This window comes from Triticum urartu, chromosome 3, assembly GCF_003073215.2.
Source record: "Triticum urartu cultivar G1812 chromosome 3, Tu2.1, whole genome shotgun sequence".
Lineage (NCBI taxonomy): Eukaryota > Viridiplantae > Streptophyta > Magnoliopsida > Poales > Poaceae > Triticum > Triticum urartu.
This window is the reverse complement of record NC_053024.1, coordinates 199,120,300-199,141,464: the sequence shown is the minus strand read 5'-3', so window position 1 is coordinate 199,141,464 and position 21,165 is coordinate 199,120,300.

The window sequence follows — 21,165 nt, the reverse complement described above, 5'->3', positions numbered from 1 at the left end:
AGAGTCCCAGAGTAAGGATCGAGGAGTAAAAGATCCTAATACCACCCAAATGGCGACGTGGGCCCATAAGGCACACAGCCATGTTAGTAAAAGTTTTGTAATATCTAGACTCGACTTCGGCCAAGGAGTGTGGAAGGGGGATTCCTACAGGCAGTCGGCTCTGATACCAACTTGTGACGCCCCTGATTAAATCATACACTAATCATACACTCAAACATGTACGATCAAGATCAGGGACTCACGGGAAGATATCACAACACAACTCTACAAATAAAATAAGTCATACAAGCATCATATTACAAGCCAGGGGCCTCGTGGGCTCGAATACAAGAGCTCGATCATAGACGAGTCAGCGGAAGCAACAATATCTGAGTACAGACATAAGTTAAACAAGTTTGCCTTAAGAAGGCTAGCACAAATTGGGATACATATTGAAAGAGGCGCAGGCCTCCTGCCTGGGATCCTGCTAAACTACCCCTGGTCATCGTCAGCAGGCTGCACGTAGTAGTAGGCACCTCCCGAGTAGTAGTAGTCGTCATCGACAGTGGCGTCTGACTTCTGGGCTCCAACGTCTGCTCACAGCAATCGGGTATAGGAAAGGGGAAAAGGGGAAACAAAGCAACCGTGAGTACTCATCCAAAGTACTCGCAAGCAAGGAGCTACACTACATATGTATGCAATGGTATCAAATGGAAAAAGGGTATCATAGTTGGACTGAACTGCAGAATGACGGAATAAGGGGGGGATAGCTAGTCCTTTCGAAGACTACGCTTCTGGTAACCTCCATCTTGCAGCGGAAGAAGAGAGTAGATGGTAAGTTCACCAAGTAGCATCGCATAGCATAATCCTAACCAATGATCCTCCCCTCGTCGCCCTGTGAGAGAGCGATCACCGGTTGTATCTGGCACTTGGAAGGGTGTGTTTTATTAATTATCCAGTTCTAGTTGTCATAAGGTCAAGGTACAACTCCAAGTCGTCCTGTTACCGAAGATCACGGCTATTCGAATAGATTAACTTCCCTGCAGGGGTGCACCACATTTCCCAACACGCTCGATCCCCTTTGTCCGGATACACTTTTCTGGGTCATGCCCGGCCTCCGAAGATCAACACGTCACAGCCCTACCTAGGCACAACAGAGAGGTCAGCATGCCGGTCTAAATCATGTGGCGCAGGGGTCTAGGCCCATCGCCCTTTGCACACCTGCACGTTGCGAACGCGACCGGAAGCAGAACTAGCCCCCTTAATACAAGAGCAGGCTTACGGTCCAATCCGGCACGCACCGCTCAGTCGCTGACGTCACGAAGGCTTCGGCTGATACCACGACGTCGAGTGCCCATAACTGTCCCCGCGTAGATGGTTAGTGCGTATAGGCCAGTGGCTAGACTCAGATCAAAAACCAAGATCTCATTAAACGTTTTATCTTGAAATAACCGCGAACGCCGAGCAGGGCCAGGCCCACCTCTCTCCTAGGTGGTCTCAACCTGCCCTGTCGCTTCGCCACAAAGATCCACACAGAGGGCCGTCGGGAAAGTATGTCCTTCCAGCCCCCAATTCGTGAATCAACCGCGGGTACTCCTCAAGCCAACCCGACTTTAGTCATCACATGTATCATGTATAAAGTATATAGTATATACCCGTGATCACCTCCCGAGTGATCATGGCCCGATAGTATAGCATGGCAAACGGACAAGAATGTAGGGCCACTGATGATAAACTAGCATCCTATACTAAGCTTTAGGATTGCAGGTAAAGGTAACAACCGTAGTAGCAAGGACAGGCTATGCATCAAGATAGGATTAACGGAAAGCAGTAACATGCTACACTACTCTAATGCAAGAAGTAGAGAGAAGAGTAGGCGATATCTGGTGATCAAGGGGGGGGGCTTGCCTGGTTGCTCTGGCAAGAGAGAGGGGTCGTCAACACCGTAGTCGTACTGGGTAGCAGCGGCGTCGGTCTCGGTGTCTATCGAGAGAAGAGGGGGAAGAAACAATAGATATTAAGCAAACAGATGCATAGCGATGCATGACATGACAAGTAGCGGTGCTAGGGTTGCCCTAACGCGGTATGAGGTGGTACCGGTGAAGGGGGAAACATCCGGGAAAATATCCCCGGCGTTTTGCGTTTTCGGACAAATGAATTAGAGGGGAAAAGTTGCGTGTTCTCTATGCTAGGGATGTTTGGCAGACGAACGGGCTGCGCATCCGGATTCGTCTCATCGTTCTGAGCAACTTTCATGTACAAAGTTTTTCCATCCGAGCTACGGTTTATTTTATATTAATTTTAAAAGGTTTAATCATTTTTTGAATTTATTTAATTAATTAAATTCAACAATATCCAGAACAGTGTTTGCTGACGTCAGCATGACGTCGGCATTGACCTGGTCAACCTGACAGGTGGGTCCCACCTACCGGTGACCCATTTTAATTAAACACATTAATTAACCTAATCAGGACTAACTAAGGGGGTGGGCCCCACTGTCATTAACTAATTAAGCAATTAACTAATCAGGTTAATTAGGTATCTAACGTTTAATTAGCTAATTAGTTGTTTACCTTAATTAATCAAAATTAATTAAGTTAAATATTTCTTTAATTAACTAACTAATTATTTTTATTTTTTATTTTTTTATTATTACATTTTTTTAAACGTTCCAGGGGCTCGGCCCCACTTGTCTGTGGCCATGGGGGCCTAACGGGCGCCGGGCATCGGGCGAATGGTTCTGCGGGCGTCAGCCCGTTTGGGCGCCTGCCTAAACCAGTGGAGGCGCCGGGGTAGGCTGGCGCCCGACCCGGGCGGGGGCCGAACGAGCGCCGTTGGGCACCGGCGTGGAGCAGTGGTAGCAAGCAAGGGGCGGCGCCAGCGCGGCCTGGCGCGGCAGAGTTGAGGTGGGAGGCGAGGCGACAGGGGGAGGCGCGACACGACAGGGTCGGTGCGCGTAGGCGAGCGGGCGAGAGGCTGCAACCATGCGCGGAAACGGCGGGTGCACTTGCGCACCGCGGAAGCAACAGCAGCAAGAGAGGCACATCGAGGGTGCGTGTGCGTGAGGCATGCACGCGACGGAGCCAGGCGGCTCGACCGCGGGACGTGGGCTTGGCAGGCAAGGCCCGGTCGGGGCGCCGGTGTGCGAGCTGGAGCAGGGGATGGACCGGAACAAGGACAGCCATGGGCGTGAGCAGCCGGACGACGACGGGCGAGCAACAGCGAGGGCACGGCGGCACCACTAGGCGCGGACGTGGCGGCAGGACCAGGCCGCAGACAAGCCCGGGCACACGCGCGTGAGGGCGCGGGCCAGGTGCGGCCTCGGCGAGGCAAGGCGTGGGTGGCACATGCCCTGGGCGCGCAGGGGGTGGGGGCGTGCGTGAGGAAGGCACAGAGGAGGGGCGGTTCGCTCACGGTCGATGGAGGAAAGAGGGGCGGCGAGGCTCGATGGAGCCGTCGAGGGAGAGGCGAGGAGGCATGCAGTCCGGCGGGGAGGAAGACGGGGATGACAGTGTAGAGGACGAAGGGGGAAGGGCCGACGCGGTCCAGGTCGATGGCCAACGTGGCCGGCACGGCGAGAGGCGCCGCCGAGCGCCCGATCCCATCTGAATCGGGGGGAAGCAGAGGGAGGAGTGAGACGAGTGGGGGAAGTGGTGCGGTCGAGGTTAGGGTTTGGTCGCCCAGGTGGATAAGGGAGTGAGGGTCGGGGAGCGGCTGGGCCGTGGCCCAGCGGGGGGGGGGGGGCTTCTATTTCTTTTTTTTGTTCTTTGTTAGTTTTGTTTTCTGTTTTTTATACATTTTTATTTAATTTCCACAATAGTTTAGTTTAGTTAGAATACCAAAGTAGTTTCTAAATTATTATTAGTATTTATACCTCTACCACAAAAAGTGCTAGCCCCAAATAAATTTTGTTTGAAATTTTACATATTAGAAAAGGCATTTAACTAATTGTTTTATCTACTGTTTTCATTACTTTAGAGCACTTAAACATTATATAAAAACTTGGTTTCTTCACTAACAATACTTATGAATTAATTGTCATAGTTTGCACATTTTCGTTTTGACATTTGAAAACTTTTATTTTTGACTTTGTTTTGGATTTCAATTTGAATCGGTTTCGAATCAACGCGAGTTTATCAATAGTAATCGAGGTGACGTGGCATCATTAGCGGGGGATCACTGTAGCTTAATTATCCGGACGTCACACCACCTCGCGGGCCTGGACGCCTCGCCGCCACGGCGAGCCCGCGCCCGGATCTCGCCGCCGCCGCTGCGCCCGCCCTTCTCCCCGTCGTCGGAGTTCCACCTCGCCGATGCCTCCCCGTCGTCGTCGCCGGAGTTCGCCGGAGCCAGATCCGGCCGGAGTGGACGAGATCAACCAGTCCTAGCAACCAAACGCCGGCCCCGTCCCCAGATCTCTCCATCCCGGACATCTTCGTCCCGTGTTGACTTTTTCTGCGAGGTCGAATTCGTCTAAGTCCCTTTTCTGCATTATTTTTATGCCATCTTGATCATGCTATATCTCAGTTACCATAGCTCCAAATCATGCATATGATATGTCGAATTGTTCGTCTCGTTGAGCTCTTCATGTTAGAAGCATTTCCATGCATGTTACTGCCCGTGATGATGCCATTTTCATTGATGCGGGAGTGCTTTAAATGCTAACTGTTGGTACTTATCAGATCATGAGGTTTTGTCATTTTTGTTGCATTTGATGTGTGCGTCATATGAGCATGAGGTCTACATCTGTCTTGAACTACAACATGCCATCTATACATAGGTGCAAGTCTTGTATTTTTGTGGTCTATGGGGTGACGAGAACAAGCATGCAAATTAGACTCCATAATATTGTTGTTTTCAGGGACTTAGGATGTTGCTAAGTCTTTTTCCTACTATTATTTTGACGCCATGTAAACTTGATGCTACAGTGAGATCCATGCTTATTTTGAGATACTTCAGTAAGGATGTTTTGAACATGTGGTTATTCTATATCTATACATGCCCCTGTTTGCAACTATGGAGTGCTCTAGCATGTCATTTGTTTGCTCTACGTTTGCTATAAAATGTTCCTGGCAGAATGTTAACATGTTAATCAATATTGCCATGGTTGTTGCTAGTGATCCATGCATCCTATAAACTTGCTCTTGCCATGGTTAGCTTCATGAACATGTCATCTTGCTATTGGTATTCTTATATTGTTATGCAATGCTTTGTGGTGAGTGGCATGAGCTCACAAAGTTGCTATCATGAATCTGTTTATGACATGTTCTGTTTTTCTGCTAAGTCTGAAACTGTTAATAAAACTTGCTACGTTTACATGGGTGCCATCGTGTAACGCCCTCGATGCGGCTATAGCTCCCACGTGTCGAGGCACGACTTAGAGACATAACCGCATTGAAAGCAATGTCGCAAGTCAGGCAATCATTACAACATCCCATGTAATATATATAATAAAAGGGGGAGATACATAGTTGGCTTACACTCACCACGTCACATCAGAGTACATAAATAACATCCATCATGCAAACACTCATGGCCCGACTACGCCGCCAAAATAGAATGAAACCCAACATGCGACAAGGCCCTGAATCAAACCCCAACTAGGCACCACTACTGATCATCGGGAAAGGAAACATAATAACGCTGAGAGTCCTCGTCGAACTCCCACTTGAGCTCGTACTCGTCACCTGGAGCGGAATCACCTGGACCTGCATCTGGGGTTATAGTAATCTGTGAGCCACAGGGACTCAGCAATCTCGCACCCTTGCGATCAAGACTATTTAAGCTTATAGGAAGGGTAAGGCAATTATATGTGGAGCTGCAGCAAGCGACTAGCATGTATGGTGGCTAACTTATCCGCAAAAGAGAGCGAGAAGAGGAGGCAAAGCACGAGCGAGAATCTAGAAGAACAACCTGCGCAAGCATTACTCCAACACCGTGTCCACTTCCCGGACTCCGCCGAGAAGAGGCCATCACGGCAACACACTCAGTTGATTCATTTTAATTAATTAAAGTTCGAGTTATCACAACCGGACATTAACAAATTCCCATCTGCCCATAACCGCGGGCACGGCTTTCGAAAGTTCAATCCCTGCAGGGGAGTCCCAACTTAGCCCATGACAAGCTCTCACGGTCAACGAAGGAATAGACCTCCACCCGAGACACTCCGATCAGACTCGGTATCCCGGTACAACAAGACATCCCGACCAGGTTAAAACAAGCCCAGCAACACCGCCCGAATGTGCCGACAAATCCCGATAGGAGCTGCATATATCTCTTTCTCACGGCACACTCAGATGAGCCAGACGTCGGGTAAGCCAGCCCAGAGTTGCCCCTGGTAGCCTCGGACATCGCTCAGTGGGGCCAACACTCAGAGGAGCACTGGCCCGGGGGGGGGGGGGTTAAAATAAGATGACCCTTGAGTCTGCAGAACCCAAGGGAAAGAAAAAGGCTAGGTGGCAAATGGTAAGACCAATGTTGGGCATTGCTGGAAAAGCTTTAATCAAGGCGAACTATCAAGGGGTTCCCATTATAACCCAACCGCGTAAGGAACGCAAAATCCGGGAACATAACACCGATATGACGGAAACTAGGGCGGCAAGAGTGGAACAAAACACTAGGCGAGAGGCCGAGCCTTCCACCCTTTACCAAGTATATAGATGCATTAAGATAACATAGCAATATAATGATATCCCAACAAGTAAATAAATGATGTTCTAACAAGGAACGACCTCCAATCTTCACCTGCAACTAGCAACGCTATAAGAGGGGCTGAGCAAAGCGGTAACATAGCCAATCAACGGTTTGCTAGGACAAGGTGGGTTAGAGGTTGACATGGCAATTGGGAGGCTGACAAGAAAAAGGTAGGCATCGTAGCATTGGCATAGCAAGAGCGAGCAAACTAGCATAGCAAAGATAGTAGTGATTTCGAGGGTATGATCATCTTGCCAGCACAGTTGTTAGAGTTGACTGGATCCTCACAAGCAAACTCAACGGGCTCCTCGGTAGCGAACTCGTCTCCCGGCTCTACCCAAACAAGACAAACAAGCAACAAGGATACAATCAACCACGTGCAAGACCAAGCAATATGATGAAATGATGATATGCTATGCGGGATGCGATGCGGGATGCAAAATGTAAGATATGACAGGAAATGCATGAACCTGGCCTCAACTTGGAATTCCAAGGGTGCCACTAGAAATATGAGATGAAATCGCTTGAAAACGATATAAAGAACGCCGGAATCGGAGTTACGGTTTGGAAATGGCAAGCGTTTTAAGAATGACACCGATCTGCGATTTACAGCAAATAGGCATCTAAATGCAATGCAACGAACATGCTACAGCCACCAAACATGACAACAAAATACATGGCAAGGATGCACACAAGATGCTTAACAAAAGACTGGCACTGAGCCACGGCCAATTCATCCATTATGAGGTTCAAACAAGCATGGCAAAAACGCAAATGCAAAACAGATTCCAGACTTGGTGAAATTAACACTTGTCTGAAATTTCAGAGCACGAAGCCCTCTTCGGAGCAGCAAAACAACATGATACATGACCTGATTAAGACAAGTAAGAACATGGCATGGAGCTACTCAACAAGCTTAACAAAAGACCCAAAGTGACCTGGGGCCAAAAGGGTTCACAAAACATACTAACGGCCACCCGAACATAGCTAAAACACAATCAGTTTTCAGACTTAGTGAAAACTGAGACATGCTGAAAAATAACTCACGAAGGCATGTAAACGAGCTCGATGCACTCACTACGGTGCAATTCATGGCAAGGCAAGCATACATCCATTAAGAAGGCACAAAATTCTAGCTAGACATTTCAAGAACAATGGCATAGCATGCACGGATCAACTACAATAACATCGGCAAAATCGCAAACGAGTTGACGATCTGCCCAGATTCACCACGAAGCAAACGAAGGGCTCGATTGACTCAAGCTAGGGTGCTCCATAATTTCAAACAAAGACATGGATGGATAGAGCATAACATTATTAACAAAACTCCTTTACTGATCCTCCTCAAAAGAGGCACGGATCACTAGGAAACAAGCTGAACATATGGCATCATGAACTAAAATATCCCAGACTTGGTGAAAACAACTAAGTCTCTGAAAACAGATTTCCTGGGTGCCTCACTTTGCAAGCTTGCACAAGTCACCACACACATCCTAAAAATGCATGGGTTGCACCTCTGGAAAGAAGACAAAATGCTTATCAAAACATATGAAGGACTCATATTCATAGCACGCACACAATAATCATGGCAAAAATGACAAAAGTCTAAGATGAACTAGCAGATCTGGCAATTAACTCACGAAGCCTCCTTCTAACAGCATTTCGGGCATCAAGATGAACTCAAAAGAAAATGATGCAATGGAATGAAATGATGTACTCGTCGAGGCGAACATTTTGATATACTATATGCATGAATCGGAATTACGGATGCAAAGTTACGAGGCCTCGAACAGGGCAACATGGATCTGCAATCTCCGGGACTTAGTGGAATTTTACCTCTGCGAAAAGTCAACGCGGGATGAGGTGGTGCGGGACGACGAGATCCGGGACGAGGGGGCCGTTTGGATCGCGGGATTGGTGGATCTGATCCAATCTTCGGGATCTCGCCGGAGTACGCCGGAGAAGACGACGGAGAGGTGGCCTGCGGGGGCGCGCTCGTCGAGGAGCTCGCCGGACAGGAAACCTCGCCGGCCGGAGGAGCTCGCCGGACGGCGATGTCGGCGGCCGGGCGGAGAGGCGAACGTGGCGAGGAGGCGCGGTGGAGGACGGCGGGGTGGCTCGCCGTTGCCGGTGGGCAACTCCGGCGGCGACCGGAGCCTGCGGCGGCGCGGGGCGCCCGAGGCGGCACGGGGCGGCCGAGGCGGCAAGGCCGACCAGGCGCGGGGCGGCGGCGCGCGCTTGCGGTGACCGTGCGGTGGCGGAGCGGATCGGGGCCCGGGCGGGCCTGCCCTGGGCTCCGCGGGCCGGCGGCGGGCGTGAGAGGAGAGAGAGAGGAGGCGCGCTGAGGTGGCGGCGTCCAACTGGGCCGGATGGGTGGTGCGGCTGAGGTGGCGGCCCCTGATTCGTCGGGGTGATGTGGCGGCGGCGGTGGACACGTCCGGCGGCGCGAAGAGAGGTGAGATCTAGGGTTTCGTCCGCGAAAATGAACGTGGTGCACATATTTATAGGTAGAGGGAGCTAGGAGAGTCCAAATGAGGTGCGGTTTTTGGCCACGCGATCGTGATCGAACGATCTAGATGATGGAGCAGAGTTAGGTGGGTTTTGGGCCAAAATGGAGGGGTGTTGGGCTGCAACACACACGAGGCCTTTTCGGTCCCTCGGTTAACCGTTGGAGTATCAAACGAAGTCCAAATGGTACGAAACTTGACAGGCGGTCTACCGGTAGTAAACCAAGGCCGCTTGACTAATCTCGGCCCAATCCGGAAATGTTTAATCCCCACACATGAAAGAAAGGTAGAAACGACCACCGGAGGAGAACGGAGCACCGGATTGCAAAACGGACAACGGGAAAAATGCTCGGATGCATGAGATGAACACGTATGCAAATGAAATGCGTATGATGACATGATATGCAATGCATGACACGCAAGCAATGACAACGCAACAACAGCGAATAACTGGACGACACCTGGCACATCGGTCTCGGGGCGTTACACATCGTATCTTATGTGTCTTTTTGGCTCATGATCAGTAAAGGACTTTTGATCTATGCTTTTAGTAGAATCATGCCACGCCTTGGGTTTCTATGATATGTCCTGTAGCATGTTGTTTTCCTTCTCTAAACATTGCTTCCTGATGTTGTTTTTGACATGTTATTATTTTCACATAGTCTGTGAACCTGATATCTTTTGCACTTTTTCCATGATTGTTCAAACTTGTTGTAGTGTGATTTATCCGTAGCTCATTGTTCATGTTTTGTCAAGCATCTCTTGTACATCACTGCCATATGCCTTGTTGATATGTTGGACTGCAGTAGCTTAGTTTCTTGTTGCATTCTAAGTGCCATCATGCTGTTAATCACAGTTTTGCGTCATCCTTGTTTTGCTTGCCATTTGCAAACGTGCATCTGTTTCCGCTGATCTTTATATCGATTTCAACCGAAATCATCTCATCTTTCCAGCGGCATACTTGGTTTGCCAAGTTGATTCCTTGTTCATTCTTTCCCTTCCGGAGCACGCATATGCATTGCATATCATATCTTGCATATCATGCCATGTATTGCATCATGTTGCTTGTGCATTGCACCGTGATTGATTGTTAGTCCTTTGCTTGTGTTCTTTCTTTGGGTAGAGCCGGGAGACGAGTACGTGACTGAGGAACCTGTTGAGTACGCTAACGAGGATCAAGCTTTCGACGACTTTGAGAACTTTGCAAGCAAGATGACCATACCCTCGAAATCACTTCTATCTTTGCTTGCTAGTTGTTCGTTATATCGCTATGTCGCTCTACCTTCCACTTGCTATATCATGCCTCCCATATTTCCATGTCAAGCCTCTAACCCACCTTCCTAGCAAACCGTTGTTTGGCTATGTTACCGCTTTTGCTCAGCCCCTCTTATAGCGTTGCTAGTTCCAGGTGAAGTTGAAGTTTGTTACATGTTGGAGCATGGATATTTTTGGGATATCATTATTATATCTTATTTACTTTAAAGCACCTATATACTTTGTAATGGGTGGAAGGCTCGGCCTTTTGCCTGGTGTTTTGTTCCACTCTTGCTGCCCTAGTTTCCGTCATATCGGTGTTATGTTCCTTGATTTTTGCGTTCCTTACGCGGTTGGGTGTTATGGGAACCCCTTGATAGATCACTTTGAATAAAACTCCTCCAGCAAGCCCCAACTTTGGTTTTAACATTTGCCACCTTAGCCTTTCTCCCTTGGGTTCCGTGAAATCAAGGGTCATCTTTATTTTAAACCCCCGGGCCGGTGCTCCTCTGAGTGTTGGTCCAACCTGTCAACTGCCGGTGGCCACCAGGGGCAACTCTGGGCTGGCCCACCGGAAGTTTGGACAATCCGGTGTGCCCTGAGAACGAGATATGTGCAGCTCCTATCGAGATTTGTCAGCACAGTCGGGCGGCTTTGCTGGTCTTGTTTTACCATTGTCGAAATGTCTTGTAACCGGGATTCCGAGACTGATCAAGTCTTTATGGGAGAAGGAATATCCTTCCTTGACCGTGAGAGCTTGTAATGGGCTAAGTTGGGACACCCCTGTAGGGTATAAACTTTCGAGAGCCATGCCCGCGGTTACGTGGCAGATGGGAATTTGTTAATATCCAATTGTAGAGAACTTGACACTTAACTTAATTAAAATGAATCAACCGCGTGTGTAGCTGTGATGGTCTCTTTTCGGCGGAGTCCGGGAAGTGAACATGGTCTTGTGTTATGCTTGAACGTAAGTAGTTTCAGGATCACTTCTAGCTTCTTGACCGTTGCACTGCTTCTCTTCTCGCTCTCTTTTGCGTATGATAGCCACCATATATGCTTAGTGCTTGCTGCAGCTCCACCTCACTACCTTTTCCTACCCATAAGCTTAAATAGTCTTGATCTCGCGGGTGTGAGATTGCTGAGTCCTCGTGACTCACGGATACTTCCAAACAGTTGCAGGTGCCGAGGATACCAGTGTAGGTGACGATACCGAACTCAAGTGGGAGTTCGACGAGGATTCGGGCCGTTACTATGTTTCTTTTCCGGATGATCAGTAGTGGAGCCCAGTTGGGACGATCGGGGATCTAGCATTTGGGGTTGTCTTCCTTTATTTTGGTTCCATAGTCGGACCTTTGATTGTACCTTGGATGACGTATGGATTATTTATCTATTGTGTGAAGTGGCGATTGTAAGCCAACTCTTTATCCCTTTCTTATTCAGTACATGGGATTGTGTGAAGATAACCCCTCTTGCGACAAACCTACCATGTTGCTTTGCCTCTAAGTCGTGCCCCGACACGTGGGAGATATAGCCGCATTTTGGGTGTTACACTTACCATCTACTCTCTTCTACATGCTGTAAGATGGAGGCTGCCAGAAGCGTAGTCTTCGATAGGACTAGCTATCCCCCTCTTATTCTGGCATTCTGTAGTCCAGTCCACAGAAACTACCCATTCCATTGATACCAATGCATATGTAGTGTAGATCCTTGCTTGCGAGTACTTTGGATGAGTACTCACGGTTGCTTTGCTACATCTTTTTTCCCCTTTCCCGGTTATTGCGATCATATGATTGTTGCTACTTTTGTGCTAGCCTTCTTAAGGCAAACTTGTTTAACTTATGTCTATACTCAGATATTATTGCTTCAGCTGGCTATTGTGTATTCGAGCCCTCGAGGCCCCCAGCTTGTAATATAAAGCTTGTATTATTTTAATTTGTGTATAGAGTTGTGTTGTGATATCTTCGCGTGAGTTCTTAATCTTGATCATACACATTTGCGTGCATGATTAGTGTACGGTCAAATAGAGGGCATCACAAACTGGAACTAATAAACTAACAAGGAGATAAAAGATGCAAGTAGTCTGAATTGAACACCATGATTCAAATAGATTGTTTGGTTTGGGTTGTTTTTTTCTTAAAGACTATGCTAAGTGTAAGTGCATCTAGTGCCACCCCTAGTTGGTTTTGGAGTATTGACGACAAACCTAGTTGAGGGACTAATGTGTTTGTGAGAATTGCAGGATAACACAGGTAGAAGTCCCTCATTGATTCGGTTTTACTACCAGAGATGACCCCTAAAAATGTATGAAGACATTGAAGCCAAAGGTGGTATATGAAGATATTCACATTGAAGACTATGACAAAAGAAGACACGTTATGAAGCCTATGGAGCTCGAAGACTTAGATCTTTCATAGTTCTTTTTCTTTTGTGTTGAGTCATAGGAACCACCGTACTGTTAAGTGGGGTCCAGGAGAACCAGTCAGAATGACTGAAGTGATGCCTAAACCAAAAACCTATGTCTTCGAGTGAAGACAATGAGAGCGAATCTTGTCCAGAGCCGGACAAGTAAGATTTGCTTGTAGCTCAAGTAAAGTTGCCATGAGAGTTTGAAATCTGACCGTTGAGACACGTGTCAGTTCCTTAGTGACCCAGGGTCATTTCAGACAAATCAGGTCGGGTTGCCAAGTGGCTATAAATAGCCCACCCCCTACAACCATAAACGGTTGGCTGCTCAGATTTCAGTGCATGGCTTTTGTCGTCTGAGAGCAACCCACCTCGAAGCCTTTGAGAGAAAATTCCTAGCGAGGAGAAAAGCCCTAACCACCCAAAGCCAGAGAGAATTGGGCATCACTTAAGTCTTCTTGTCTGTGTGATCTGAAGACTTATTACACTTGAGGACTGTGCATCCCCAGACAGTTAGGCGTCGCGTTCAGAGCATCCAAGAGACATTGTGGATTGCCAGTGAACGAAGTCTGTGAAGGTTTGGGAGTCTACCTTGAAGACTTACCAGAGTGATTGGGCGAGGACTATGTGACCTTAGCTCAAGGAGAATACGGTGAGGACTTGGTGTCCTGAGCTGCGTGTTCAGGACTGGGTGTCCGGGACTGTGTGTCCCAAGGTTTAAATACCTAGCCGCTCCAACCAGACATACAGTTGTCACAGCAACTGGAACTGGTCCAACACATCATTGTCTTCAACGAGTCACTGGTTTCATCTTCTGTTCCCTTTTCTTACTGTTACTCATTGTGAAGCCATTGCATGCTTGCTCTACCTTTTGTCTTCACAACGTGAATGTATGATCTGTTTGGCTTCATAACTTCTTCCTACCTGATCCTTATTACACTGCAACTATTTGTCATTGTGCTTTCACTCTATTGAATACTTGACCATGGCTTGCCTAGTGTAATCTAACTTCCGCTGCATAGCAATAGGCATATCTTCGCTGTCTGTCTTCAAAACTCCCACGTTTTGAAGATTTTCATAAAAATCGCCTATTCACCCCCCTCTAGTCGATATAACGCACTTTTCACTAAGGATGTATCATATTTGGATGGAAGATAGAAGGTTAAATTTACAATAAGCTTGCGGGAGATGTGAAACATCTCCGTAAGCTGAACCCACTGAATACTTGCAACACAAAGGAATAAGACTACTCTCTCGTAAAGCATTGTAATCCACATATTTTAACACTATATGCTTCCACTCCGCGAGCTCACTGCTACCTTTTTAGCATGGCTTGGTTTTCCCTTGAAGAGGAAAGGGTGATGCATCAAAGTAATGTAAGTATTTCCCTCAGTTTTGAGAACCAAGGTATTAATCTAGTAGGAGATTACACGCAAGTCGCCTAGTACCTGCACAAACAATCAAGAACCTTGCAACCACCGCGATAAAGGGGTTGTCAATCCCTTCACGGCCACTTGCAAAAGTGAGATCTGATAATGATAATAAGATAAATATTTTTGGTATTTTTGTTGTATAGATTGAAAAGTAAAGATTGCAAAATGAAATAAATAGTAAACTAAAATTGTAGATCAGAAACTTATATGATATAAAATAGACCCGGGGGCCATAGGTTTCACTAATGGCTTCTCTCATGATAGCATGTATTATGGTGGGTGAACAAATTACTGCCGAGCAATTGATAGAAAAGCGCATAGTTATGAGAATATCTAGGCATGATCATGAATATAAGCATCACGTTCGTGTCAAGTAGACTGAAACGATTCTGCATCTACTACTCTTACTCCACACATCGACCGCTATCCAGCATGCATCTAGAGTATTAAGTTCATAAGAACAAAGTAACGCATTAGGCAAGATGACATGATGTAGAGGGATAAACTCAAGCAATATGATATATACCCCATCTTTTTATCCTCGATGGCAACAACACAATACCTGCCTTGCTGCCCCTACTGTCACTGGGAAAGGACACCGCAAGATTGAACCCAAAGCCAAGCATTTCTCCCATTGCAAGAAAGATCAATCTAGTAGGCTAAACTAAACCGATAATTCAAAGAGACTTGCAAAGATATCAAATCATGCATATAATAATTCAGAGAAGAACCAAATATTGTTCGTAGATAAACTTGATCATAAATCCACAATTCATCGGATCTCGGGAAACACACCACAAAAGAATATTACATCGAATAGATCTCCAAGAACATCGAGGAGAACTTTGTATTGTGAACCAAAGAGAGTGAAGAAGCCATCTAGCTAATAACTATGGACCCGAAGGTACGTGGTAAACTACTCACACATCATCAGAGATGCTATGGTGCTGATGTAGAAGCCCTCCGTGATCGATTCCCCATCCGGCAGATCGCCGAAAAAGGCTCCAGATGGGATCTCACGGGTACAGAAGGTTGCGACGGTGGAAGAGTGGTTTCGTGGCTCTCCTGGATGTTTTAGGATATAAGAGCATATATAGGCGAAAGAAGTACGTCGGTGGAGCTACGAGGGGCCCACGAGGGTGGGGGCGCGCCTATCCCCCAGGCGCGCCCTCCTACCTCGTGGCCGCCTCGTTGCGTCTCTGACTTCCACTCCAAGTCTCCTGGATTGTGTTTGTTCCAAGAAAGATCCTCGCAAAGGTTTCGTTCCGTTTGGATTCCGTTTGATATTACTTTTCTGCAAAACACTGAAATAGGCAAAAAACAGAAACTGGCACTGGGTCCCCGGTTAATAGATTAGTCCCAAAATTAATATAAAATAGCATATTAAAGCTCATTAAACATCCAAAACAGATAATATAATAGCATGGAACAATCAAAAATTATAGATACGCTGGAGACGTATGAGCATCCCCAAGCTTAATTCCTGCTCGTCCCCGAGTAGGTAAATGATAAAAACAGAATTTTTGATGTGGAATGCTTCCTAACATAATTTTCAATGTAATTTTCTTTATTGTGGCATGAATATTCAGATCTGAAAGATTCAATACAAAATTTTAATATTGACATAAAAATTAATAATACTCAAGCATACTAACCAAGCAATTATGTCTTCTCAAAGTAACATAGCCAAAGAAAGCTCATCCCTACAAAATCATATAGTTTGGCCATGCTTCATTTTCGTCACACAAAATGCTCCTATCATGCACAACCCCGATGACAAGCCAATCAATTGTTTCATACTTTAGTATTCTCAAACCTTTTCAACTTTCACGCAATACATGAGCGCGAGCCATGGACATAGCACTATAGGTGGAATAGAATATGATGATGGAGGTTGTGTGGAGCAAACAAAAAAGAAGAAAGTCTCACATCGACGCGGCTAATCAACTGGCTATGGAGGTGCCCATCAATTGATGTCAATGTGAGGAGTAGGGATTGCCATGCAACGGATGCACTAGAGCTATAAATGTATGAAAGCTCAACAAAAGAAACTAAGTGGGTGTGCATCCAACTTGCTTGCTCATGAAGACCTAGGGCATTTTGAGGAAGCCCATTGTTGGAATATACAAGCCAAGTTCTATAATGAAAATTCCCACTAGTATATGAAAGTGACAAAATAAGAGACTCTTTATCATGAAGATCATGGTGCTACTTTGAAGCACAAAGTGTGGAAAAATGATAGTAACATTGTCCCTTCTCTCTTTTTCTCTCTTTTTTTTGTTTTTTTGGGCCTTCTCTTTTTTTATTTGGCCTTTCTCTTATTTTCTTCACACGGGACAATGCTCTAATAATTATGATCATCACACTTCTATTTATTTACAACTCAAAAATTACAACTCGATACTAGAACAAAATATGACTCTATATGAATGCCTCCGGCGCTGTACCGGGATGTGAAATTATTCAAGAGTGAGATGTATAAAAAATTATGAGCGGTGGCTTTGCCACAAATACGATGTCATCTACATGATCATGCAAGGCAATATGACAATGATGAAGCGTGTCATAATAAACAGAATAGTAGAAAGTTGCATGGCAATATATCTCAGAATGGCTATGGAAATGCCATAACAGGTAGGTATGGTGGCTGTTTTGAGGAAGATATAGGGAGGCTTATGTGTGATAGAGCATATCATATCACGGGGTTTGGATGCACCGGCGAAGTTTGCACCAACTCTCGAGGTGAGAAAGGGCAATGCACGGTACCGAAGAGGCTAGCAACGATGCAAGGGTGAGAGTGCGTATACTCCATGGACTCAACATTAGTCATAAAGAACTCACATACTTATTGCAAAAATCTACAAGTCATCAAAATCAAGCAATACGCGCATGCTCCTAGGGTATATATTGGTAGGAAAAGACCATCACTCGTCCCGGAACGCCACTCATAAGAAGGACAATCAAAGAAACACCTCATGCTTCAAATTTGTTACACAATGGTTACCATACGTGCATGCTACGGGACTTGCAAACCTCAACACAAGTATTTCTCAAATTCGCAAATACTCAACTAGCATGACTCTAATATCACCATCTTCATATCTCAAAACAATCATCAAGTATCAAACTTCTCATAGTATTCAATGCACTCTATATGAAAGTTTTTACTATACCCATCTTGGATGCCTATCATATTAGGACTAATTTCATAACGAAAGCAAATTACCATGCTGTTCTAAATGACCCTCAAAATAATATAAGTCAATCATGAGAGATCAATAATTTCTATAAAATAATACCACCATCGTGCTCTAAAAGGATATAAGTGAAGCATTAGAGCAAAATTATCTAGCTCAAAAGATATAATTGAAGCACATAGAGTATTCTAATAAATTCTGATTCATGTGTGTCTCTCCCAAAAGGTGTGTACAGCAAGGATGGTTGTGGTAAACTAAAAAGCAAAGACTCAAATCATACAAGACGCTCCAAGCAAAACACATATCATGTGTTGAATAAAAATATAGCTTCAAGTAATGTTACCGATAGACGAAGACGAAAGAGGGGATGCCTTTTGGGGCATCCCCAATCTTAGGCTTTTGGATGTCCTTGAATTTTACCTTGTGGTGCCTTGTGCACCCCCAAGCTTAGGCTCTTGCCACTCCTTATTCCAAAATGCATCAAATCTATACCCAAAAACTTGAAAACTTCACAACACAAAACTCAACAGAAAATGTCATGAGCTCCGTTAGTATAAGAAAATAAACCACCACTTTAAGGTACTGTAATGAACTCATTATTTATTTATATCGGTGTTAAACCTACTGTATTCCAACTTCTCTATGATTCATACCCCCGATACTAGCCATAGATTCATCAAAATAAGCAAACAACACACAAAAAATAGAATCTGTCAAAAACAGAACAGTCTGTAGCAATCTGGATAGTTCGAATACTTCGGCAACTCCAAAAATTCTGAAAAATTAGGAAGACCTAAACAATTTGTATATTGATCTACTTCAGTTGGAATTTGTATTTTATCGCTCTCTGGTAAAAAAATAAAAATATTCTCGTGAGCGCATACTTTCTGTTTTTATCAGCAAGATCAAACAACAATCACTCAAGAAGATCCTAAAGGCTTTACTTGGCACAAACCCTAAATAAAACATAAAAAACACAATCATAACAGAGGATAGATGATTTATTTATTACTAAACAACAACAAAAAGCAAGGAACAAAAATAAAATTGGGTTGCCTCGCAACAAGCGCTATTGTTTAACGCCCTTAGCTAGGCATAAAAGCAAGAATAGATCTAGGTATTGTCATCTTTGGTATGCAATCCATAAGTGGCTATCATAATAGATTTATAAGGTAATTTATTTTTCTTTCTAGGAAATTGGAATCTAATATTTCCTTCTTTCATGTCAACAATTGCACCAATCGTTCTAAGGAAAGGTCTACCAAGAATAATAGGACATGTAGGATTGCAATCTATATCAAGCACGATAAAATCTACGGGCACATAATTCGTATTTGCAACATAAGAAAATCATAATTCTTCCCATAGGTTTCTTAATGGTGGAATCCGCAAGGTCCAAATTTAAAGAACAATCATCCAATTCACGAAACCTAAAACGTCACACAAAGTTTTTGGAATCATGGAAACACTAGCACCCAAATCACATAAAGCATAGCATTCATGATCTTTGATCTTAACTTTAATAGTAGGTTCCTACTCGTCATAAAGTTTTCTAGGGATATAAACTTATAGTTATGGCTTTTCTTCATAAGGTTGCATTAAAGCATCAACGATATGTTTAGTAAAAGCCTTATTTTGATCATAAGAATGAGGAGAATTTAACACGGATTGCAACAAGGAAATACAATCTATCAAAGAGAAATTATCATAATTAAATTCCTTGAAATCCAAAATAGTGGGTTCATTGCTATGTAAAGTTTTGACCTCTTCAATCCCACTTTTATTAATTTTAGCATCAAGATCTAAAAACTCTGAATCATTGGGACGCCTTTTAACTAAAGTTGAGTCATCTCCAGTCCCATCTTTATCAAAATTCATATTGGAAAACAAAGATTTAATAGGAGACACATCAATCACTTTTAGATCTTCATCTTTATTATCATGTAGATCCTCCGGTTTAGCAGCCATCTTATTAACTAAGGTGGATTGCTTATCCGAAATTTGACCCACTAAATTTTCAAGATGAGCGAACTGAGATTTCAAACCATAAAATTCTTTAGACATATCACCGAGCTCTTTATTCAGGTACTCCATAAAGCCTTTCTGTTCTTTAAGCTCGTTTTTGAAGAAATTATTATGCTCAAATTGCAAAGACATAAAGCTTCTAACGTTTTTCTCAATTTCTTCCAACCTTCTAAGGTGAAGATCAATGCTTTTAGGCAAGGCCATCAGGGCAAACAGACACACAAGAGGCAAGAGAAAAGAGGCGAACGGAAAAGGGGCGAAGAAAAGGCAAAGGTGAAGTGGGGGATAGGAAAATGAGAGGCAAATGGCAAATAATATAATGCGAGGGAGAAGAGTTTGTGATGGGTACTTGGTATGTCTTGACTTGAGCGTAGATATCCTCGGCAACGGTGCCAGAAATCCTTCTTGCTACCTCTTGAGCATGTGTTGGTTTTCCCTTGAAGAGGAAAGGGTGATGCAGCAAAGTAGCGTAAGTATTTTCCTCAGTTTTGAGAACCAAGGTATCAATCCAGTAGGAGATTACATGCAAGTCGCCTAGTACCTGCACAAACAGTCAAGAACCTTGCAACCAACGCGATAAAGGGGTTGTCAATCCCTTCACGGCCACTTGCAAAAGTGAGATCTGATAAAGATAATAAGATACATATTTTTGGTATTTTTGTTGTATAGATTGAAAAGTAAAGGTTGCAAAATAAAGTAAATAGTAAACTAGAATTGTAGATCAGAAACTTATATGATATAAAATAGACCCGGGGGCCATAGGTTTCACTAGTGGCTTCTCTCATGATAGCATGTATTACGGTGGGTGAACAAATTACTGCCGAGCAATTGATAGAAAAGCGCATAGTTATGAGAATATCTAGGCATGATCATGAATATAAGCATCACGTCCGTGTCAAGTAGACCGAAATGATTCTGCAACTACTACTATTACTCCACACATCGACCACTTTCCAGCATTCATCTAGTGTATTAAGTTCATAAGGATAGAGTAACGCATTAGGCAAGATGATATGATGTAGAGGGATAAACTCAAGCAATATGATATAAATCCAAACTTTTTATCCTCGATGGCAACAATACAATACGTGCCTTTGCTGCCCCTACTGTCACTGGGAAAGGACACCGCAAGATTGAACCCAAAGCTAAGAACTTCTTCCATTGCAAGAAAGATCAATCTAGCAGGCCAAACTAAACTGATAATTCGAAAAGATATCAAATCATGCATATAAGAATTCAGAGAAAAACCAAATATTGTTTATAGATAAATTTGATCATAAATCCACAATTCATCGGATCTCGGCAAACACACCGCAAAAGAATATTACTTCGAATAGATCTCCAAGAACATCGAGAAGAACTTTGTATTGAGAACCAAAGAGAGAGAAGAAGCCATCTAGCTAATAACTATGGACCCGAAGGTCTGTGGTAAACTACTCACACATCATCGGAGAGGCTATGGTGTTGATGTAGAAGCCCTCCATGATCGATTCCCGCTCCAGCAGATCCCCGGAAAAGGCTCTAGATGGGATCTCACGGGAACAGAAGGTTGTGGCGGTGGAAAAGTGGTTTCGTGGCTCTCCTGGATGTTTTTTTGGGTATAATAGTATATATAGCTGAAAGAAGTATGTCGGTGGATCTATGAGGGGCCCACGAGGATGGGGGCGCGCCTAC